This window comes from Equus caballus, chromosome 15 (genome assembly GCF_041296265.1).
Source record: "Equus caballus isolate H_3958 breed thoroughbred chromosome 15, TB-T2T, whole genome shotgun sequence".
Lineage (NCBI taxonomy): Eukaryota > Metazoa > Chordata > Mammalia > Perissodactyla > Equidae > Equus > Equus caballus.
In genome coordinates, this window is record NC_091698.1 from 49,566,932 (window position 1) to 49,591,889 (window position 24,958).

At 40.8% G+C, this 24,958-nt stretch overlaps 1 long non-coding RNA gene across 1 annotated transcript; it reads left to right on the forward strand.

Moving 5' to 3' along the window:
• The first annotated feature begins 9,466 nt into the window (after positions 1 to 9,466).
• Positions 9,467 to 10,625, forward strand: LOC138917843 (uncharacterized). Its single transcript, XR_011426403.1, has 2 exons — positions 9,467 to 9,628; positions 10,272 to 10,625. It is a non-coding gene; the product is annotated as an uncharacterized lncRNA (long non-coding RNA).
• The last annotated feature ends 14,333 nt before the right edge of the window (positions 10,626 to 24,958 follow it).

A 24,958-nucleotide genomic window follows, 5' to 3' on the forward strand; every position in this document is an offset into this window, starting at 1 on the left:
GCATGTCTCCAGTGGAAAACTATGCATCCTCGACAGCACACCATTCCAGGTTATCTGATTCTATTGAGTTTGTGCTTTTCCTCATATTTGAATTATTTCACAACTCTGTAAATGTGGATAGCTGATAGCAATGTACACAATTCTTGTCTATAGACATACAAATAAATTCTCTCTGCTGGAGGGTCAATAGACTCCACTCCACTACGCCACTTTACTCCCCATGGAAAAAGCCAGTTTTTTGTCCATCTGTGAATAGATTTTAACATTCCTTTACTCCATATAAATTTGTCTTTGACTTCTCCTTTGACGTCTGGCTAATTCCCTCTTTAATTCATGAGCTAAATAAAATTTTCATTTTATTATCTGTGAGTTGTGATTTTATTTCTAAACGTTTTTTAAATTTATTTTTTAAATTTAAATTTTAGAAAATGTATTCTTTAGCATTAGTGACTCAAAAAAGACCTTGCACTTGACTGAGAAATATCAGAATACTGCTAGTGTTAAACCTAAGTTAAGGGAAAGGTATAAAACCTATGAAGAGTCTGAGGCTTGTGCTGCTTGCAAGCTAACAAGTTCGTCTGCCAAAGTTTCGTGGAAGTTGACAAAAGACACAGACTTCTAGACGCTATGATGGGACAAAGAACTTTGCTGCTCAGCTCACAGTAGGCAGGATAAGCTTCACGTTTGTGTTGGTTCCTCTTGACCCCAAGTGCTACGAGGCAAGACAGCGGGTGGCCCAGATGAATGCTACACGGGCAGGAGGTTTGCGTCACAGCCGAGGAGCTGAGCTTAGACAACCTGAATGTTTTATAACGGGCTGCCAACTGTCTCCTGAACTTTGCTTCAGAGGGAGATTTTATCCTTATTATACTGGCCAGTGAACAAATCTGCCCTTTGTTCTGGAAAGAGACACTATCTCTAGCTTCCAAGGCTGTTGTTGACTAGACAAACATCCATGAAAAGATAGTGTCTCTGCTTGCAAGTTAGAGAGAAACACAAGAGATTCCTGGAGAAGTATCTCCTAACAAAAGGAAAGCCTTAAGTTGTCTAATTCTTGTAAACCCATTAGAGAATACCTAGTCGGTGTCCAATGAGCCTCCAGTTCAAAAGGGGGAACCAAGCCCACATATTGAGCAACTCCTGCCCAACAGACACACAGAAACAAAATCCACATGGAAATGATGAAAGAAATACAAAACATGCCTGAACATACATATACCTATTTGCTTCAAAGAAAGCATTTCCACACATATATTTCCTTGCTCTGTCAGCTGAGAGCGCCTAGAAGCAACAACACCCCATTAGCAACAGGCACAATGCTATGGACTGAATGTTTATGTCCTCCCAAATTCAAATGTGGAAATTCTAATTCCCAGTATGATGGTATTAGGAGGTGGGGGTCTTTGGGAGGTAATTAGGTCATGAGAGTAGAGTCCTCATGAATGGGATTAGTGCCCTTATAAAAAGACAGAGAGAGCTTGCTTTCCTTCTCTCTCTCCTCTTCTGCCATATGAGGACACAATGAGAAGGTGACAGTCTGCAACCTGGAAGAAAGCTCTCACCAGAACCCAGCTATGCTGGTACCCTGATTTTGGACTTCTAGCCTCCAGAACTGTGAGAAATAAATTTCTGTTGTTTATAAGCCACCCAGTCTGTGGTAGTTTATTATAGCAGCCAAAACTGACTAAGACACATCCAGTGCCCAGATCTTGATAAACTATTCTCCAATAAAAGGCATTAGGGGTCCCTGGAGAAATAGATGATTCTAGGAGTGGAGCAGGAAATATACAAGATCAGCCTGGAGCATCTTGTAGTGCCAGAAAGGAAGGAAGTGCTTAAAAAAGTGTTAAAAAAACAAAAGTAAAAGTACAATGATGGGTTATGTCAAAGGAACACAGGGAGTCAACTGAAAGAGATCCCAATGGCCAATGCTGGAACAATTTGAACAACAAAATAAATAAAGTAGTATTGGATTATAGCGCAAAGTATAAAACAGATAAATAAATAACGGAATAAATAAGTAAATTAGAGAGAATAGACAAATCTATTCCAAGATTCCAAAAACTCCAAATAACTTATGTAGATATTCCATCTCAAAAAGATGGGGCATCAATCCCTGCTCCTTAACTGCGGGCTGCTCATGGTGACTTCCTTTCAAAGAGCACAGTGTGGAAAGAGGAACCTCTTTGAGAAAACTGGCAAACGCTGTCTCAGCCAGGCAATCAAGGTCAACATCAACAGTGATGGCAGGTTGAGAGTATATACCCTTGATATCTTGAAACCAAGAATGAATGGGTTAAATCTTTCCTGGGCTAGAAGAAGATAGAAAAAAATTTGAGATAAGCTTTGCTAACCGCAGCTGTGCACACTCAGCATAATCAACTGATGTTTAAAACTAACCAAGTCTTTCTATCCCTCTTTGGTATAAAAGTGAGCTGTTTTTCCTGGGAAGTCAAGGTCCAGATGTTGAGAAGAAAGGAAATTTAGCTTTCAAGACCAAACACTGGCTGAAGATGCCAGCCAACAAGGCCACATGCTCCCCCTTCCCTATCAAAAACTCCAGCACATGCTGCCCCTCCCCTACCTAAAATCCCAGATAAAAACCCCGACCTTTTCCCTTCGAGGAGGTTGATTTGAGTTTGAACTCCCATTTCTTCATCTGGCGGCCTTTCAATAATAAATCTCTTTCCTTGCCACAAGTCTGATGTTTCAGTTATTGGCCTTCCTGCGTGTTGGGTAAACCAACCTATGTTTGTGTTTGATAACAATCTAATCATGAGAAAAACATTAGACAAACCTCAATTTTTGTCTAATATTTTTCTTTAGACATTGTATAATGTTTTCAATTTTTGTAGAATTGAAATTCTACAAAATACTTAACCAGGGCTCCTCAAAACTGTCAAGGTCATCAAAAACAAGAAAGTCTGAGAAACTATCACAGCCAAGAGGAGCCTCAGGAAACATGACAACTAGATGTAATGTGGGATGCCGGATGGGAGCTCAGAGCAGAGAAAGGACATTAGGGCAAAACTAAATAATGAAGAACTTTAGATAATAATAACGTATCAACATTGGTTAATTAATGGTGACAAATATGCATACTAATGTAAATGTTAATAATAAGGGAAACTGGGTGTAGGCTATATGGCAACTCAGTAATATTTAAATTTTCTGTAAATCTAAAACTATTCTAAAATAAAAAGGATATTTTCATGAAAAGAAAGCCTGTCCTATTCATCTTCATCTTCCTAATTTTCATCATGTGCAATGGAGATTCTGATGCAATAATCTCCATGTTAAGTTCACCTTCCATTTGACCAGAAAGGCTTTCAGTTCAGTAAGAACCGTTTTTGCAACGGAAACTTCGTTTTGTCAGTTCTTCCTCTCCCTCTGAGGATTACGGAGGCATAGGAGACTGCTTTTTAAAAGTGTGAGACTTGGTTAAGTTCGACACTTTAATGCAGTGTACAACTCTCTGGTTGTCTCAAGATGCAAAGCACTCAAATTTAAGATATTTTTTTTAAAGATTGGCCCTGAGCTAACATCTGTTACCAATCTTTCTTTTTTCTTCTTCTTCTCCCCCAAACCCCCCAGTACATAGTTGTATAGTCTAGATGTAAGTCCTTCTAGTTCTGCTGTGTGGGACGCCGCCACAGCACGGCCTGATGAGCAGTGCTAGGTCTCCACCCAGGATCCAAACTGGTGAAACCCTGGGCAGTCGAAGTGGAGTGCACAAACTTAACCACTCGGCCATGGGGCCGGCTCCCAAATTTTGGATTTTTAAAGATATTATTAAATAAAGGTATTACAACAACCACCACCAAGAACCAAGATGATGTTCCCCCAAGAATCCTACTAACATGGGAAAGTTGAGAGCACTAGCTGTTGGAGGTGTGGACTGCTAAATGCCAATGGAGAACAAATGCTAGTCCTGCTAGAGCATTCAGACAAGTACGGCAAACCACATGTGTGGACAGTGCTGCTGCGCACTTCAACTGCTGGCTCACACCTCGTGCAGAGAGGGGACCACCTAAAGGAGCACAGGGGCGATGCTACTGCCGTCTGCAGATGAGGGCAATTGTTCCCATGAAAAGGCATGCTAGGGGGAGCTGCAGGTTTACAGAACACTGCACAATGGTGGCCAGCCATGGCGGCAATCGGAGGCTGAGAGCCGAGCTGTGTCTGACAAGTCCCCAAGCACCACGCTCCAGTACAAGTTGAGGCTGCCCCGGGGGAGGAGTGCCTTTTTTCTTTTGTTCAATAGTACCGTCCTCCAGTGAGGCACTGTGGTCATCGGGGTGCTCTGCTCAGAGGGGCTGCCTTCTGCTAATTTACACAATGGTGCTCTTTAGGTTAGCAGCAGCCCTGGGGAGTTCTCCCAGAAATCTGCCAGCTGCAACAAAAACAGAACCTCAAGAAGCACCCCACTTCCATCTCCTGGCTGCAGTTCCAAACAATTAGGCACCAGGTCTTTCCAAACAAAACAATAGTGAATCTAAAATTTTCCCTACCTTCTTTATTTGGGCTCGAATGATATGAACAGGGACACAACTCATCTCAACCTCAACACTGAAATACATAGGACAAGAAGCGAACAGAAAAATCAGCAGATGTGAAAAGATTTGATGGTTCCAGATGTAACAAGTTCATGAGGCAGCTGGACACAGGAAGATGCAATCACAAAGCATCTGTTTTTTTCTCAGAACTCCCACTCTGACGATCAGCTCTCTCTGCCCCTTGGATGAAATCTTGAGCAGCTTCCACAGATTTCCCAAGAACTCTTAGCTTCAAAAAAAAAAAAAAAAAAGATTCACAGCAGCCCAACAATCATATAACTCTGGTCCAGTGTAATATAAAACACTCCAAACATTGTTTCCAATCTACAGTGTTTCCTCATCCCAGTCTGAAACCTGGAGTGAAGGGGGAAGGCTACCACCAGCTTCTTCACCCTGACTGGCTGCCTCAACCCTGTTTGCTGGGTTTCTGATCTCTCTGGGGTGTAAGGGAGAAATAGATTTGGTGAATACATCATCAGGACTATCCTCAGGTGGAAAACATCTAGAACAGCTGCCTTAGCTCCTATGCTTAGGGGAAAGGGAGAGTTTATTAGGCTCTGTGCCTTATTCTTCATTTTTGTACATCACTTAAACTTAATTTGAAAAATTCTGCTCTTCATGAGAACTTAAGGGACCATCGAAGCTGCCCTACAGTGCAGACTCCTTTCATGTGGACTCATGATGAGCAGTCCCACTCGTTCAGTTGCCCCAGGCCCATAGACCATTTGGGTGAGCCCTGGACTAGGTCTTGCTCGGCTGGCACAGCCACCGACTGGCATTGGTGCCCCTGCATGGCAGATGCACCATAGCTGGCTCCTTCTCTCCTAGGGTGTTCATCCTGGCTCTGCCGTCGGAGACAGATGACGATGATTTCCTTGATGTGGACAAGGTCTCCATTCTGGATATTTCTTTTCACTACCCCCTCAGCCTCTGGAGTGAGTTCTACCAGACAAGCTCTCCATAAGGGGTCCCTTCGTCCGTCCTATTGGTCTCCCAAGATCCTTTTTAAACCAACCTAAGGCAGGCTTCCCTCAGGAGGTCTGTATCTGGCCCCAGAATCCAAGCTCTTAGGCCTCCAAGCAGTGGGATTTTTGTCTCTGCCACTTAGTGGGGGCAACTCTGCCCACAGCCTCCCTTCTTTAAACCTCTCAGATGTGGAGCACTCTGAACGTCCCCTCTGAAGCCTCTCTCACTTGGTCTTGGATGAGGGGAGCATGTCCTCTTCTTCCAAATGAGGAGATCCATGGGAGTATAGCACACTGACCACCCTCCAAAAGAAATTTTGAGTATAGTGGGGAATATAGCACACTGACCACCCTCCAAAGAAATTCTCTCCCCAGCCTTTCCCATCTTAAGATGCAGGCAGGAGCTGGGTGACTGGCTGATGGAGGTAGAAGCTGTGGTACCTTTTGTGAGTGCTGCCCGAATAGTCTAGCACAGGGGTCAGCAAACGACAGCCTGCAGGTCACATCCCCCTCGCTACTTATTTTAGCAAGGCCCATCATCTCAGAATGTTTTTTAAATGGTTCAAAAAACAAAAGAAGAAAAAGATTTTGCAGCACCTGAAAATTACATGAAATTCACCTTTCAGTGCCATAAATAAAGTTTTATTGGAACACAGCTGCTCATTTGTCTGTGTATTATCTATGGCCGTTTTCGCACTACAAAGGCAGGGTTGAGCAGTTGTGATAGTGGTCATATGACCCACAAAGCCTAAAATATTTTCCATCTCTCCTCTTACATAAAAAGTGTGTCAACCCCTGGTCTAGCACTTCACTCAGAACGTAAAGGTATATAACACCAGTTAGTTCCTTTCTGGCTAAACTCCCAGGTCTGGTTTGATGTGTGGTTACAAGTTCAACGTTCAAAAGAACAGCAGACGGGAACTGCAGGAAACCAAACTGATGAATCAGAAAACTAGCTACAAAAATTGTCCCAGATTCACAGCAAACCTATCATATATGTTCAAAGACTCAACCAGACATTTTCAAGTGTTTAAGGATTTGGAAAGTATACTCTCATATACCCTTTTGAAAAGAAATAAAAGGACTTGACGTAGTAAAGGAACCAACTAAAAAATTAATCCAAATAACCCTAACTATTTACAGGCAGAGACATCAATAAGAAGCCTATTCCTAAGGCCCAGAGTGTGGACTGTGGTAAAAAATATATTTGAAAGTCTGTTCATGGAAGAGTTGCAGCCCCACTCTCTCCCAGCCAGCACAGCCCAATGACTGGCCCATTCCCGCTCTAGTAGAAGACAGAAGGTTTACCTTGTAGAGAAACAGTTCTCAAACGTCTCGGTCTCTGGACAGCTTTATTCTCTTAAAGATTATTGAAGACCTCAAAGAGCTTCCATTTACGTGGTTGATGTTTACCAATTAAAAATGAAAAAGTGAGAAATTAAAAAATCATTCACTAGTTCATTCAAAAATAATGATAATAACCCCATTGCATGTTAACATAAATCACATATTGTGATGACAAATATTGTTTTCTAAAATAAAAAATAATTAGTGATGAACCATAATTCAAAGCCATTGAATGTCTTGCTTAACAAAACCCACCTGGAGTCTCATAGCTGCTCCGTCTTTGAACTGTTGGGATATGTTGTCATGGTTGAAGTAAATGAAGAAAGTGTGACATCACACAGATACGTAGTCGGAAAAGGGAGCAGACTTTAATAGCCTTTTTAGGTAATTGTGGATATTCTTCCAAACTACACCAAAACTAGAAAAGTTTCTTAAAGTTTAGTTGCAGTGTAGAATTTGAACCCATAGGAATGAAAATTTGGTACTCTGTTCATATCATTTTTATGTGTCACAAAATATTAATCTTTTTTTGATTCTTCAACTATAAAAAATGTAAAAGACAGGGGTGAGCCCGGTGATGCAGCGGTTAAGTTCACACGTTCCGCTTTGGCGGCCCAGGGTTCATGAGTTCGGATCCCGGGTGCGGACCTATGCACTGCTTGCCAAGCCATGCTGTGGTGGGCATCCCTCATATAAAGTAGAGGAATATAGCACAGATGTTAGCTCAAGGCCACTCTTCCTCAGCAAAAAGGGGAGGATTGGTGGCAGACGTTAGCTCAGGGCTAATCGTCCTCAAAAAAAAAAGTGAAAGATATTCTTAGCTTGCAGGTCATATAAAAACAGGTGGCAAGCTCGATTTAGCCCATGGACCATTTTTCCCACCTCTAATCTGAAGGATGGAACTCCCTCTTTATCCAGATAAATAGGCTATAGCATGATCCTTTGTTCTCAACTCTAGACAGCAACAGAAAACCCCACAACTAAATTTCTAACAGTTTTCTCAGTACTCCCTGACATGCGTACATTACAATAAATGTAACAGATTTCCTTTTTGTGGTTTTGGGGACCAGGTGGCATCCCTTAGAGGTTATCTCAATTCTAACATATTTGTAAATATATTTGTGGATTTGGGGGATTATCAAAATAATACGAACTTGTAAACATTTCAAACAGTACAGTAACGAATGAAACAGATACAGAAATGAAAGAGGATGAATTAATGTTTTCCATTAAAACCAGTGATTCTATATTTCAACAGGTTATTTTCATCACATCAGAGCAGGTAGATGCCAACGTTTCAGAACGGCCTCCTTCCGTCGGGAGAGAGTCTGGAAGGACGCACACGAACCTGTCCCCAGAGGACCAAGTGTTTCGGGAAGCGAGGAGGGGTCATAAGGAGCAGCGCCTTCACCTTACACTTTAATCACTTGTACGTCATTTGAACTTGTTACAACGTGCATTGCAATCTTGAGCAGTAATCTCCTTTAAATCCGATAAGCATAAGATTTTTCCCCCTGAGGAAATAATTATAGTTGTGGGGGGAAAAACAGCCATGAGGATGTTCTTTGCAGCTTGATTTATAATAATGTCAGGGGAGAAAATCTTAATGTGCAAGAATAAAAGGTTGGTTAAATGAATTATGAAGCACATAGAGAATAAAACAAAGGCGCTCAACAGAAATAAGTGGGAAGACACGACATGAACCAACTGGAGACTTAATGTGCTAATTTTTACGCAGCAAACTTGGAACTGTTCTTAAGCTAAAAAGATGCCAAGTCTGGTGATGATCTAGGTGCTGTGGAATAAACTGTCAAATTTTTAATAAAAGCATGTTTAAAATGATCCATAAACATTTCAATAGTAATGGGTAGAGAGTACTGGAGATTTTAGGGTATAGCTTTGGTGTTCAGTTAACAAACAAATGGCATTCATGAATGCCAAAGTGTCCTCTGCTTTCATGTAGCTTCAGAACACCGAAGTTTCCAGAAGACTAAGCAGCTTCTCAGGGGTCTGAGCCATCCGCACTTCCGATGGCAGCAGCACTCTCATCCGCGCTCTGCAAGGGGCGCCGTGCTCTCAGCGCAGACACCAGCACCCTTGGCATCAGGCATCCGCAGCTTGGGATGCAGCAGCCCTCGGCTGGCGTCACGGGCTGCAGGAGAGAATGGAAGGAGGGCCCCCGGGGGACACCCAGGGTAACGGATAGGGCAGTGTCCATGTGCCATCTCCTGCAGAATCTCCAAATCCATGGGGGATCCGGGAAGGGGGCCAGAGCTCCCATCACAGAAGGCGTGCACAGAGCTCAAGAAACACCATGTGCAACTGTTGTGTGAGGCTAGATTTCCCCTGAGACTTGCAGGTTCTATATCTGCATCACGGTCACTGGATACCAAGGGGATCTTCAATCTTCAACTTGTTCAGACAAGTTCTTTCCTAAAATGGGCTTCGGAAGATACAGCTGCTTGGAGGCCCAGTTGTCACCCATCCTTCTTACATTGCCTGCCCACGTCCAGATGAGCTAAGTGGAGCTGAGGTCACTGAAGAGATTTTTAAATAAGCTATTTTAAAAGTTACTGACATCATCAGCTCAGAGCTCTCATTCCTGGGTCAGCACAATGTCTTCGCTGCAGTAGCCGCAGTCAGTGCTGATAACTGCCCTAACTGCCCGACTGGGCAGGACACAGTGGGGACCGGAGCGGGCCGGGGTACCGGGAACTCAGGGAGAGAGCATGCCGTCTAGCCCCTGACCTCCCTTGAAAGGTGAGGAAACTGTTTCCCAACAGGATTTAAACCAAAGGACAAATCACATCATGATTTGGTTCTGAAAATATTTTGGCACTTTAAAGTTTAGAAATAATATGTATATGTTTCATTTTGATTTGAGCAGACTTCCCATTTCTTTAGAAGACATCTTAATCTCACTTATAGAGAAAAAGTTAAAATTTGGGTTTATTTAAATATTTGCCAAATAACTCTGGGAAGGGAACCTGGACCAGATAACATCTAAATTCCTTTCCAACATCTAGATTCTGTAATTCTATGAAATGAGTAGGATTCACTGACATTTGGTTGGTTTGCTTTGGGATAGTTTGATCTCTTTCAAGTTGCTAGTTTCTAGGATACTAAGAACATTAACAAAAGAGAAATAATTCACCTTTTCGTGGGAAGGGCAGGTGTCAATGCGTCTAAGGCTTGTGTTACTCTTCCAAATGCAGCTCAATGTTTTTTAAATAGCATCCTTCTTAATGCCTTGATCAACATAAATCCATAATAATAATAAGAGCTAAGGTTTATTGAACACTTAGTGTGTGTTGGTGCTGTGCTAAATCCTTCACTTATTTTTGATCTCATCTAATCCTCACAATTTAACAAACCGTCTATTTTTATTATCTGTGTCTTACAGATGAGGCAGCAAGAGAAGCACAGAGAAGTTCAATGACTTGCCCAGAGCAGCTCAGCTCATAAGGACAAAGAGCTGGGATTTGATCCAGATCTGCCTCATTCCAGAACCTGTGAGCTCTGCACAATACTTGGCCGTAGGGTTACTTCCTGGCCGTGGTGCATGGCAGCCAAGAGAAATCAACCATTGAATTCATGGCAACCCCAAAAACAGCCACCATTTCCACAGGAGAAAAGTCTCCTCGACTTTTTTTAAAAAAGTGCTTACTGTATAAGATTTTGTACAGCAATTTCTTAAAATCTCTCAACAAATCTGAGGGAAGGAAATAAACACTCTTCTTCAAAAAGGTGTTAAAACAATAGGAGTTATGTATAAAACTCTCTGTCTTAATCCAGAAATAAAATTTCTGGGAAAAAATACACATGCACACATGCAGATACATGTATATACAAAATGTCAGATGAATATCCTTTAGACTATCCTCCATGTAACTCATCTTGCATCACAGTGTTTAAGATAAAAGCTGAGCCACAAAAAGGTTGAGATTATAGTCTTTAGCAAAGACCTAAAGTGTGCATATTCTAGGTGGCCCATTAAAAGTAGATATATGTGCTCTGAAATGTTATTAAATTGTTATTCAATAAATCATGGTTGTTTTATGGATAGCCATCTGGAAAAAACAGACAAATTTAAATTCCACATCTCATACCTTATATCAAAATAAATGCCAGATGGACCAAAAATGTAAATATTGGGGGCTGGCCCCATGGTGTAGTCGTTAAAGTTCAGCACACTCCACTTTGATGGCCCAGGTTTGCAGGTTCAGATCCTGGGTGCAGACATACACCAATCATCAAGTCACACTATGGTGGCAACTCACGTACAATATGAGGAAGAGTGGCACAGATGTTAGCTCAGGGCTAATCTTCCTCAAGCAAAAAGAGGAAGATTGGTAACAGATGTTAACTCAGGGCCAGTCTTCCTCAAGAAAAAAAAGTGTAAATATTAAAAATGGTATCAGGAAAGTTCTATCATGAGATAAAATTATTTTTATAATCCCAGAATGGGGATGCCATAAGAGATAGATTACACAAAAGTAAAAAAATATGTATGAGAAAAACACCACAAAGAAAGAAAAATACGAATGTCAAATTGAAAAAAAATTTTGTTACATTTCCCAGACAGAAGACTTACTTCCTTGATGTACTAAGAATTCATACAAAGAAATGAGATAAAGACAATAGAAAATGGGTAAAGGACATGAACTACAGTTCACAGAAAAGGGAGTTCAAATAATTCTCAAACTTATGAAAAATGTGTGAACTCATTCATAATAAAAAGAATCACAAAGGAACAATGCGGGGCTATCCTCTCCATGTCAGATGGCTCAGATTCAAACTTAGATTGCATCTCATGTTGATGAAAGTGTAGGGAAATAAGCACGAGGCTGGTGGGAGTGTAAAGTAGAGCCAACACTTCAGAAGGAAATTTGCTAACATTCTTCAAAATTACAAAAAGCACATATTCTTTGACCCAGCAAATCTGCTTTGGAGCAAAAACTCCTACAGATATACTTACCTGTGTGCAAATAACACATTTACAAGGACTCCCCTCACTAAGGTAGAAAGCAGCACCTTCCATCATCCTCCATTTCTTTCTCCTTTGTTGGTCGTCATTACATGGACCAGGACTGTCCTTGTCATACACTTATGTGTTTTGTCCGTCTCCCCCTCAATAGGGCACATTAAGTAAAGGTTGAGCAGCAGGGCTTCTTGGGGAGATGATCCTGGGTTTGCCTTCTCACACACCACTTCCTTGCACAAAGGTGGACGATCACATTGGTTCGAGCTGGTTAACTATCTTGTTTACTGGGAGAGCAGTGCACTGGCACCCTAGCCTTGGGGCCACGGAACTGGAATCATATAAAAAGACAGACGGGGAACTAGGGCAGTACATTCTCTGCTTCAAGATGAATCACACATCCCTTGACTTCGTTGCTGGAAACTGTGTTTGTGCTCCCTGTGTGGAGTGGCTGGGTCACTGATGAGACCAAAGATGCTTTGCATGGTGTTTCCCCTGGCCTATTTTCCCCTACAGAGTAAGCTTAGTGCTAGACTCAGTCCCGTTCAGCCCAACTGGCTGGACTACCAGTCTGAACCTGGGACCACTGCTGGTGGCAGGACAAAGCGCCCAAAGACAGGCTGCGTGCCCAGAACCTAGAGCAGGACCTGGCACATGTGGAGAACTCTATAAACAATAAATAATGATAAACTAATGGATGAATGAACACATTAAGTAAAAAAGAGCAAAGTGCACAATGGTAACACTGTATGAAAAGATAATATTGCCTCCATTTGTACAGGCTAACTCTGGTCGAATGCACAAGTAATTCGGACTCTTAATAGATGAATATACCACTTCCGCATTTGATAGCAAAAGGGTTTTTTTTAAGCTAACACAAAGACTTTTCTTGGAGACTAGTCGTTGGTCTGCTCTATCACCTATGTAAATATGTAAACAATTAAGTAGGTTGTATATCAAGGCAATAATGATTTTGAACTGGAAAATTATGGAAGCAGACATTACTGGGATATCTCCATTATCTCTTTCCAGAAGTGTAGTGTCCTAGGTGCTCTGAGGGACGTGAAGATGCCACACCAAAGGAAAAAACGCCCTGAACAGGAGCAGAAGCTGGGGGTATGCAGTAGATAGGCAGATACTAAGCAACGTAAAATCCTACTGACCCCACCAGGACAGAGTGTTTGGAAAACAGTATAGCTGAAAGTAGTTAATCATATTGATCTTCCCTATGAAGTTGTTGAGTATCAATGAATAGGTTTTGGGGAGAGGGATGTTGATGAAAAATAACTTGGGTTTTGAGGAGTTTGTATTATGCTTTCCGATCATAGTTAGATAACAGCAAACCACTCCCATTTCAGAACAACTAAAAATAAATATATTGAAGCATAGAAAAATATATTTTTTCAATTCCCTACATAGCAAATGGGACAGAGGAGGAGAAGCTTACAGATGATCCAAGAATTGTCAAAGATCGTTAAGAAATAAACTTAAAAGACGGGGTTACAGCGTCGCCAATCTTTATACCATTCAGAATTAGCATGTGCTTTAACAGGAAGCTGTCCCGCTAACTGGTTATCATGGTGTGGATTCTGTATCAGGAGCCCTGTACTGGACAATATTTACTCATATGTTTTCTATATACGTTAGCCCATTAACAGCTTATTTCCACAAAGTTCACGTCCAACCAACGAGCTGCCAATATCACAAAGTCTTTCCACTCTGGCTGGTAGAAATGCAAACTATTCCCAGCCGTGTATGAGCTCCAGGAATCACTCAACCTACTGCTTTCTGGTGGGGTTCTTTCCTGTCTCTTGGAATTTCACCCCACACATGCACAGATGAGTAGTCAGCCAAAGATTCTAGGGGCCTGCTCTGCAGATACCCTGTGCATTCTTTCCCTCTCCAATCCCCTCCTCACTGACAAGAATTCTGCCCTGCAAATTCCAGCCGGTCTCAGCTAATTCTGATCTCTGCTTCTCAGTTCGGTGAGTTCACTGGGTTCTGTCTCAGTTCTCCTTCCTGCTCCATGGCCTGGAAATGGCCTCACACAGTAAGCTGGAAAATCACAGGGCACACCTTATTAATATTCTTCTTCTCAGGTTTCACAGTCTTATGTTGCCTCCTGTCCGCTGTCTGAAGATAGTAGTTTACATATATTTTGTTTGATTTTCTGGTTGTTTATTACAGGAGGGAAATTCTTGTTGCAGTTATACTTTCATGGGAATAAGTTCAAGTTAATAATTTTATTTTTCATAACTTCTCCAAGACTGATAAAGAGTAGTTCCAAGGTCAAGTTAAATGAAATTGGGGTCATGTCAAATGCACACACACATACACACACACACACACACACAATAATTCTTATCTTTTAGAGATTCTATTGAAATATTTATGGACTAAGTGATATAGTTTCTGGATTTGCTTCAAAAATATGTGTGAGGGTGAAACTGCAATGGGATAAACCCTGACCGTGAGTTGATAATTATTGTTGTTGGGTGATGAGCACTGTCTACTTTTTTATGTTTGAAATTTTCCATAATAAAAAGTTTTCTGAAATCAATTAGAAGAACCTTTAGTTTAATGCCCATAAATGACTTCTGCTATGTCAACTTGGAATGAATGATCTGAAAGCAGGTGTTCAACGATAGAAAGGGGCAGAACCTGAAGGCATGCAGTGTGAAAAATAAACTGTAGGAAAGGGACACTAAAAAGCTAACGGCAGTGTTCTACTGCTGTATCTTATCAGTTCAGGTGACCATCCTCCCTCAGACAGCCAGATATCCAGAACCCAGCCCACCTGAAGCCAGGCTGACAATAGGCTCTCCATTTACTGTGTGACTGAGAGGTGGCAGAAGCTCCACCCAACGCCATGTTGTTACTGCTGCCAGGACTGCCTGGTCCTTTTTTGGAGGGTGAGATTTCACAAATCGCAAAACCAACCTGTCCTGTCACAAACTCTGGCTAAATAGAACCTGGATCACCATGGTAACGGCAAAGGCAGGCAGTGAGGGAGGGATGCATACTTTGTCATAGAGACAAAAAAGCAGGGGGAAAAGCAAAAGTCAGAGAAAGCATCCTATCCATCCTTCGGGATCCAGCCCAGAGTTCTGACTTCTCTCACCCACCGTGGCCTCTTCTATATAGCTATGTTTGCAAAGCACCTAGTCTGTGCATCCAAGGAAGACATCATTATCTCCGTTTTGTGGAAGGGAAAACTGAGGCTCAGAGAGACTAAGAAACTTCTAAAGTCTAATAAGTGCCAAAGCTGGAATTGAAACCCAGATCTACCTAGTACCAAGGCCCATGTTCTCCCATCTCTGATCCTGTAGCATTTTGCATTTGAGAGTACTCATCCAGAAATTATCCATGAAAGCCCTGTAGGGGAGGAGGACATTTCCTCTCCCCAAATGGGGGTTCGTCTGGCCGGAGAACGAATTAAATTCACATGAGACAGAATAGCAAGAGAAAATTAAACAAAGCTTTATGAGGAACCATGGCCCGGGGCCTTTCTTCCTGAAGGAAGAAAGGGCACCCAAGAAGTGGGGTACACATAGTGGTTATATACCCCCAAACAGGGTGTTTCACATATGATTGAAATGTCCCTCCCACAATAGTCACAAGATTGCCCTGTCGGCACAGTGCTTGATGGACACAGCAGGTAATGGTCTGCTATCTCGATGGGTGTAGCAGGAGGCAAGTCAATTGTCTGGAGCTGGGCGGTCACAGGTGAGAGCAGCAGCAATCAGTTCCTAGCCTAAGGAAAGATGCTTAATCCTTAAAGAAATGCCAAAGTTGGGAGGGGGAGGGAAGTCAGTTACAGGAGGTTACCAGACTAGCACAATAAAATGCAGATTTAAGTCCTTGCCTTTGGTATTGATTAAGAGTTTTTGGAGAGAAGGTCATCTCCTTTCTTCTTCCTGGTACAGAGAGGGAGGCACCTTTTACAGATAGAGATTTACCTTACAAAGGTGTCCTAACAAAGGGCAAGTTCCATTCCTCAGAGCCTCCTTCCCTGTCCCAGTTTATCAAAAGCAATCAGCCTCAAATAATCCTAATGCCAAAGAGACATATCTTGGGGTGGCCAATTCCAGGTCCCCACAGCCCATATGTCATCACTTATAAAATAAACGCTACAGACAATGTCAAAGGCAAAAATGAACATAAAATAGTTTTTAAGCATTTAAAGGTCCAAAGTGTTTTGAGAATTCATATTTCATTCCCTAAATTTCAACCAAATAAGAGCATAATATTAGAATATAATAATAAGGGGAAATCTCTTTCCCTTAAGGAAACCTAGAAGAGACATATACAAAGAGCTGCATTAAGAGATGAACCAAACAAGCAATATTCTGGGCCACCAATCTGTGTGTCAATCTAAGTATCGTTGGTCTAAATGAAAACTACACTGTCCCATCTGGGTTTCCTCCTATACCGCCTCAAATAAGCAGAACAATGTAAATCAGTCTTAATATTGTTCAGAGCCTGTAATAAATCCTTTATTTAAGCATTTTAAAATGTGGTAAAGACAAAGATATTTATCATCTCCAACTGGTTTCTAAGGAAGGTGTTTTTGTTGTTGATTTTTTCAGAATATAGTTGTTTGGAGATTTTTTTATGTTTTGTTGAACACAAATACGATTGTTATCTTTAGTCTATTTGCCTTGTCCTATTTTAAGACAGGAATCAAGGGTGCTCTGGAAGGAATACCATGGTCAGTAACTGCTAGTTATTGCTAGTTACAGTACTGCTGCTAGTACAGAACACCCAGCACTAACCACCACTGCAGTTAATGAATCCGGAGCATATTTCAGTCTTTGCAACATTCATTCAAGATTCAAAGTCCTAAAAAAGACCGATGCCTCACACCTAATACAAAAATTAATTCAAAATAGATATTAGCTCTAAATTTAAAATCTAAAACTAGAAAACTTGCAGAAGAAAAATAAGAAAAAAATCATTGAGACCTTAGGTTAGGCAAAGATTTCCTAGATTTCCTAGACAGCAAATTCAAGATCCATAAGAAAAACAATTTGAGGAACCGGAATTCTTCAAAATTAACAACTTCTGCTCCTCGAAAGGCATCACTAAGAAAATGAAAAGACAAGGCACAGATTGGGAGAAAATATTTCCAGATAGCATTTCTGTGCTATGTCTAAAATATATGAAGAACTCTCCAAACTCAATAATAAAAAACAAACAACCCAATAAAAAATGGGCAAAAATTTAAACAAACACTTTGTGTTAGGCTGAACAGTAGGCTCCCAAAGAGGCCCACATCCTAACCCTGGAATTTGTGAATGTGTTACCTTACATGGAGAAAGAAACTTCACAAATGTGATTAAGTTAAGGATCTTGAGGTGGGGAGATTATCCTGGATTATCCAGTGGGGCCCAATGTAATCACAAGGGTCCTTATAAATGGAGGGAGGAGGGTCAGAATCAGGTAAAGTCAGTGTGATCACAGAAGCAGAGAGAAATTGGATGATGCTACACTGCTGGTTTTGAAGATGGAGGTTGGGGCCAGGAATCAAGAATGCGGGTGGTCCCATGAAGCTAGAAAAGGCAAGAAAGGGATTTTCTCCTACAGCCGGAAGAAGAACGCCATCCTGCCAGCACCTTACTTTAGGACTTTTGACCTCCAAACTGTAACGTAATAAATCTGTGTTATTTTAAGCCACTAACCTTGTGGTAATTTGTTACAGCAGCAATAAGAAACTAATATATATACACATATGTACATATATACACATATTGACTTCATAACTTTTCTGTAAACTGTTTATACGTTTTATGTACTTTTCTCTCTCCTCATTTCCTCCTTCTCTAGATGGATACATATACATACACAGTTTAAAGAAAACATAAAAACAGTTATATATATACATATGCATAAAACATATAAACATTTTAAGGAAAACTATGAAGTGCATATGTGTGTAACCACCATCCAAGTCAAGAATTAGAATATTCCCAACATCCTAGAAACCCTCATGTGCCCTTCTCCATCGCATATTTCTCCCTCTCGCCAGAGGTCACCACTGTCTTGACTGCATGATAATCATTTTCTTGTTTTCCTTTATAACTTATGTGCACATATAAATACACATATAAAAGTGTACCTGTAATCAGTATAGTAATTTTGCTTGTTTTTTTTTAAATTTTTGACTGTGGTAAAATACACATAAAATTTTCCACCTTAACCTTTTTTAAATGTGCAGTTCAATAGTGTTAAGTGCATTCACATTGTTGTGCAACAGATCTCCGGAACTTTTCATCTGCAAAACTGACACTTTATACCAAACAACGACTCCCATTCCCCCTCCCCCAGCTCATACTTTCTGTTTCTTTAACTATGACTACTTTATACACTTCATATAAGTGAAATCATACAATATTTGTCTTTTTGTGATTAGCTTATTTCACATAGCATATTATCCTTAAGCTTCATCCACGTCGTAGCATGTGTCAGAATTTCTTTCCTTTTAAGGCTGAATAACACTCCGTTTGGACGTGTATATCACATTTTGTTTATCCATTCATCTGTCGGTGGACACCTGGGTTGCTTCCGTCTTTTGGCTATCGTGAATTATGCTGGTACAAACATGGTTGTACAGTTCTCTCTCAAAGACGCTGCTTTCAATTCTTTTGGATATATATCCAGATGTGGTATTGCTGGATCATATGGTAATTCTATTTCTAATTTTTTGAAGAACCACCATATTGTTTTCCAAAACAAATGTACCATTTTACATTCCCATCAACAGTGCACAAGGGTTCCAATTTCTCCACATCCTTGTCAACACTTTTTATTTTCTGGGTTTTTTTACAGTACCTACCCTAACGGGTGTGAGGTCACATCTCATTGTGGTTTTGATTTGCATTTGATGCAAGTGATGTTGAGCATCTTTTCATATGCTTGTTGGTCATCTGTATACCTTCTTTGAGGACATGTCTATTCAAGTCTTTTGCCCTTTTTTTCAGTAGTGTTAATTTGTTTTATTGTTGTTGAGTTGTAGAAATCCTTTATATATTCTGGATATTAACCCCTTATCAGATATATGATTTACAAACATTTTCTCCCATTCCATAGGTTGCCTTTTCACTCTGTTGATTGTGTCTTTTGATACAGAGAAGTTTTTAATTTTGGTGTAGTCAAATTTATATATTTTTACTTTTATTGCCTGTGCTGTTGGTATCATTTCCAAAAAAATATTGCCATATCCAATGCCATAAACCTTTTCCCCTATGTTTTTTTCTAAGAGTTTTGTAGTTTTAGGTCTTATGTTTAGGTCTTGGAGGCATTTTTGGTTAATTTCTTATATGGTGTAAGGTAAGGGTTCAACTTCATTCTTTTGTACTTGGATATCCACTTTACTCAACACCATTTGTTGAAAAGACTGTCCTTTCCCCCATTGATTGGTCTTGGCACTCTTCTTGAAAACCATTTGACCATAAACACAAGGGTTTATTTCTGGGTTCTCTTTTCCATTCCATTGGTCTATATGTCTGTCTTTATGCCAACACCAGACTATTTTGATTACTGTAACTTAATTTTGCTTGTTTTAGAACTACTGGAAATCCTATTATTTGTATTTACGAAGATCTTGGTTTTTTTGTTTTGCATTGAGAGATCCTCTTGTATTTTTGCATACAGCTCTAGTTGGTTCATTTTCATTGAAGTATGGTAGTCTATTGTCCACAACGTAGTCATTCTACTGCTGATTGATATTTGATATTTTTCCTCAAATCTATGATTGTTTTTTGGAAATGGATTGCTGCTACTTGGTCTCATTGGGTTTTAAATTCTTTCTCATAGCCTTTTGAGTATATTTTACAGCCTCTTTTGACCTACCTTATGGGTTTTTTTGTTTTTTTTTTTTTGAGGAAGATTAGCCCTGAGCTAACTGCTGCCAATCCTCCTCTTCTTGCTGAGGAAGACTGGCCCTGAGCTAACATCCATGCCCATATTCCTCTACTTTATACGTGGGACGCCTACCACAGCATGGCGTGCCAAGCGGTGCCATGTCCGCATCTGGGATCCGAACTGGCGAGCCCCGGGCCTCCAAAGCGGAATGTGCGCACTTAACCACTGCACCACCGGGCCAGCCCCAACCTACTTCATCTTTGTGATTTCATCTTTTCTTTAACATTTCACCCGTAAGCTACTTTATACTTCCTATCTGATATTCTAATATCTGAAGTTCTTGGTGGTCTAAGTTTTTTTTTTTTTAAGATTTTTTTTTCCTTTTTCTCCCCAAAGCCCCCCGGTACATAGTTGTATATTCTTAGTTGTGGGTCCTCCTAGTTGTGGCATGTGGGATGCCGCCTCAGCGTGGCTCGATGAGCGGTGCCATGTCGCACCCAGGATTCGAACTGACGAAACACTGGGCTGCCTGCAGCAGAGTGCGCAAACTTAACCACTCGGCCACGGGGCCGGCCCTCTTGGTGGTCTAAGTTTGTAGTTTATTGTTCGTGTGGAATCTCATTCTTTTATTTATGTGGGTTTGATGATCTTTGTAAGCTGATATTTATTTGTTGAAAAATGTGTGGCCTAAGTGGAGGATGCTTCCTCCAGATACGATTTTCACTCACTTCTTCAAGGAGCCAGGAACTGCTACAAATCTGCGACTACTTTTAATCCATATTTGGAGCATCGGCGTCTCCGGTCCAACCCTCTCTCTCTCCTCCTCCATCTCGCCACTGGCCTAACAGCTTAGTTTCTGGAATGCAGGACTGATACTGCAATTTCATTTGCTTCCTGTTCAATTCTACCTTCTCAGAAGCACTCCAGATTCTTTGGGTTTTTGTTGTCTTGGTTTTTCCTGCCTTTGGAAAGTTCCCTGTTTACTGTGATACACGCAATACAATAAAAATTGTGTTTTGTGTAGGTTCTAGTTGTTTTGTAAGAGGAGAGCTCTTTTAAGACTATCTGTTCCACCATCATGTCAAGAGCAGAAGTCCTTCAGATGTCTTTTTTGGCAGGTTGGTAAGGTATTAAGGGCCTTGCTTCAGATTTTCCTGAATAACTTGCTTTTGTTTTTGTTGCTTTTTGTTTTATTTAATAAAGTAGACGCGAGCTGGATTGTCCTCAGCTGACGACGAGACTACACCTGGACCACGGGGAGGATCTGTTGTGATCCGGGGAAGAGAAAAAGGTAACTGGGAAGAGGAGCAAAATCTACCAGACAAATTTGGTTAAGTTTCTGCTGTTCAGTGAGGAATGTGAATCACAAACTAACCACAAATATGTCCATTGTTAAAAATAATGTGGATTTGGATTTACTTGGACAGAAGCAATGAAATGCTGATTTTGGCTCTAAAGTAGGTGACAGCCAAGGTCTACTACCTAAATCAGGTAATATCTGGAGAAAGAAACTTACCTTGATCTTATTATTTTGGTCTTGTACAGAAATGTCTTCACTGTGCTAAGATTTAATATTCTTAGTTTTTATAGCATACTAATATAAAAAATCTATTTGAAGAACATTCTGTCTTTTGCAAAACCACATTTCAAGATATCTATTAAATTACTCAGTGTACCTTATACAAGAACCCACACACATACAAAATTTCTCCTTAAATTCAGTGCCAGGAAAAACCTTGTCTCTAGAAAAATGTTTCTTTCTTTCTATCAGACTAAATAACCCATGCGTTTCCTGTCTCAAGTTTTTTCCTTAAATCCTGGAAAAATCAGATCTAAGCTAAGGGCTCAGTCGCGGTAACCAGTACATCCAAGGTGCTTGGTCCCATCTCTGTCTCTGATCCTATTTGTAAAAATATTTGATTACCCTTTCATTTCATATCATAAAAGTAATACATATTCATTAGTCATTGTGGGAAATGCAGACAAGAAATGTTTTTTAAAAGCTTGTTACTTTTAAAAGCTTATATGTACATTCTCTGATTGTACTACACCTACCCCAACCCCAACTCTATTATTTGATTGCCAGAAAGGCAAACTGACTCTGAGTTATGCAAGAGAGGAAATTTTTCTGTTGCTTCTACCCATCTTAGGTTTATTGGCTGGGGCCCTGCAAATGAGACTGACAAAAGACAGATTAACAAGGGAAAAACAAACAAAGGTTTATTAACATGTGCACCATACCTACACATGGGGCTATCCAGTGATGAGTAACTCAAAGAGGTGATTAGAACTTGGGCTTATATAGCATCTTAGCAAAGAACAATAATTTTGTAAAGAACAAAAAGACAAAGGAAAAGGACTTTGCATTTCTAGGGGCAGCAAATTATGGGAAGGCAAATTTAAGAGGAAACTGAAGGTAGCTAAGGGCTGGTTTCAGCAAGCTTTGTTATGTAGGTTCCTCTGGTGCCATCTGTGGGTTGCCAAGGGTCTAGGGGAGTCTCAGTGATTAACCTCTGACCTCCTGGTAGGAGGGGGTGGGGGTACATCTTTACAAATGTATGTCTTCCTTTTAGGCAAATTGTTGGGGGCAGGGGCAGAGAACTTTTTTATATCTGCTCTTCTCCATTGCCTTCAGCTCAAATTACTCATTATGTTAAAGTGGCATATTTGGGGTGGCAAAGTCTACTACCCTTCACTTTTTCTTTTGGTGAGGAAGATCCATCCCGAGCTAACATCCATTCCAGCATTCCTCTGTTTTGTACGTGGGACGCCTCCACAGCATGGCTGATGACTGGAGTAGGTCCATGCCCAGGATCCAAACCTTTGAACCTAGGCCACTGAAGCGGAGTTCTCAGAACTTTAACCATTTGGCCATGGGGCCAGTCCCCTACCCTTCACTTTCTTAAACAACAAAAAGTACTTGTTAGAAGGATACTGGAGTGCTCCCATAATTCAAGTAGAATGCCCAGGCCTCAGAATGCACAGGAGCCCCCAGCAATAGAAATCACAGACAAACTCCCTAGGACTCAGCCATCAGCTGACTCATCTCCAAACTGCTTTTTTTCCTGAGCGTTGGCCAGCGTGGAGCCCTGTATTTGGAAATCCCACTAAGACTGCATGGATTGGGGCAGGGCCAGATAGCCAGTGCAGATGAGTATGGGGTGGTTCTGTTACCGTAAAAGAAGAGTGAAAACCACTGAGCCACTTGTTTTTTTCCTTCTGTGTGGTCACAGCCAAGTGTTCATGAATTTATCTTGCTCCACACTGATTGCCACCGCTGTGAGAAAGAATCCTGGACTGACTCATTCTCCTGGTGGATTTGCTGAGCAGGCATCAGTTGAGAATTTTGGCTTTCTGCTGCCTTCATGCTCCTCCTGCCCCTTGTCCCACAAAGATGACTGAGTCATCTGGAGGAGACAAAAGAAGGAGTCCACACTGGGCAGGAGGCCATAATCCCCCTAAGTACAGTAATTAGAGCAAAATAAAAGTTAATTCTGTTTAGTTTAAACATTAACGGTAGATGGTGTGAGTCTGTTCTATGACCTCAACTAATGGGACATAACAGGCAGTACCCGCAGATGTGTACCTAATGCAGTATTTCTCAATGCTTATGGGAACACTCGTTTATGGAACACTAGTGTACTCAGTGATATTAACATTAGTTTTGTGGAAAAAGTTTTGGCAGTCAAAATACACTTGGGAAACATTGCATACTGTATTATATTTTTAGATATGCAAAATACACTGTCTCAAACTAAAGGCTCTAGGAAGTTCTGCAATTTCTCTCTCTCTCTCTCTCTCTCTGCATATATATACATATACTAAACTAACAGTGTGAGGATAAAGACTAAAATATGTAGTGATTATACTCCATGGGGTAAGTGGAACTGTAGATATTTTTTCTTTGTTTTGCTTGTCATTATACTCTGATTTTTCTGTATTATATATCTAAAGAAGAAAGTTAACAATTTGTACAAAATGGACGACAATTTAAAGCTTAAATATCTGTTAGCTACAACAAAGGAAGAGAATTTGTTCTCATCGAACACTGAAAGTGTTTGATAACGTCTCTCATTATCTATTAAAGTATAGCACATTGTTCATTAAATACCTGAATTGAATATAAGTTGGATGAATGTAGCAATATCAGAATGCCTGTGAGATGCAATATATCACTATTTCATTACGCAAACATTAATCCCTAAGACATACTCCAGTATCAATGAAAAAATTCTTCATATTCTTTCACTAAGTAACAAAGACATTATTCCAAACGTTCTTTTAAGTCAGGGATTGGCAAACCTTTTATGTAAAAAGCCAGATAGTAAACATTTTAGAACTTGTGGGCCATACAGTGTCTGTTACAATTGCTACTCAACTCGGCTGTTTCAGTGTGAGAGCTGCCACGGCCAACACCTAAACAAAAGAGAATGGCTGTGTCCCAGTAAAACTTTATTTATGAACCCTAAAATTTGAATCCCATAGTTTTCACACTCATTAAATATAATTGCTCTTTTTAATTTTTTCCCAACCATTTAAAAATCTAAAGTCATTCTTAGCCCATGGGCCGTACAAAAATAGGCGGAGTCAAATTTGGCCTAAGGGCCATAGTTTGCTGACCTACATTTTAACTATTTGCAGTGCAGTGATCACACACACAAAAATGTTATTTGTTCAAAAAAACATGTCTATGCTTTTGGGCTTTCTGATAAGGAAGACTTCAGATTTGACCTGACATTTTCTAAGGAGAACAATCTTAATAAAGGCTTTTTACCTGTGGTACCTAGCTCCAAGCTGGCCCCCAGTGATCTCCACCTCCTAGTAGACACCCCTTGTGTAGTTGCTTCTCACATCACAATGCCATGTGGTAGAAGTGATGGTATGTCACTTCCAAGATGAGGTTATAAAGACTGAGATTTCGGGGGCCGGCCCTGTGGCACAGCAGTTAAGTGCACACGTTCCACTTTGGTGGCCCGGGGTTTGCCGTTCGGATCCCAGCTTCCAACATGGCACCCCTTTTCAAGCCATGCTGTGGTAGGCATCCCACGTATAAAGTAGAGGAAGATGGGCATGGATGTTAGCTCAGGGCCAGTCTTCCTCAGCAAACAGAGGAGGATTGGCAGCAGATGTTAGCCTAGGGCTAATCTTCCTCAAAACAAAAAAGACTGAGATTTCTATCTTGGGTGCATGCTCTCTCTCTTGGCTCTCTGCCATGTTGCGTGGTGAGGCCCACATGGCAGAGAACT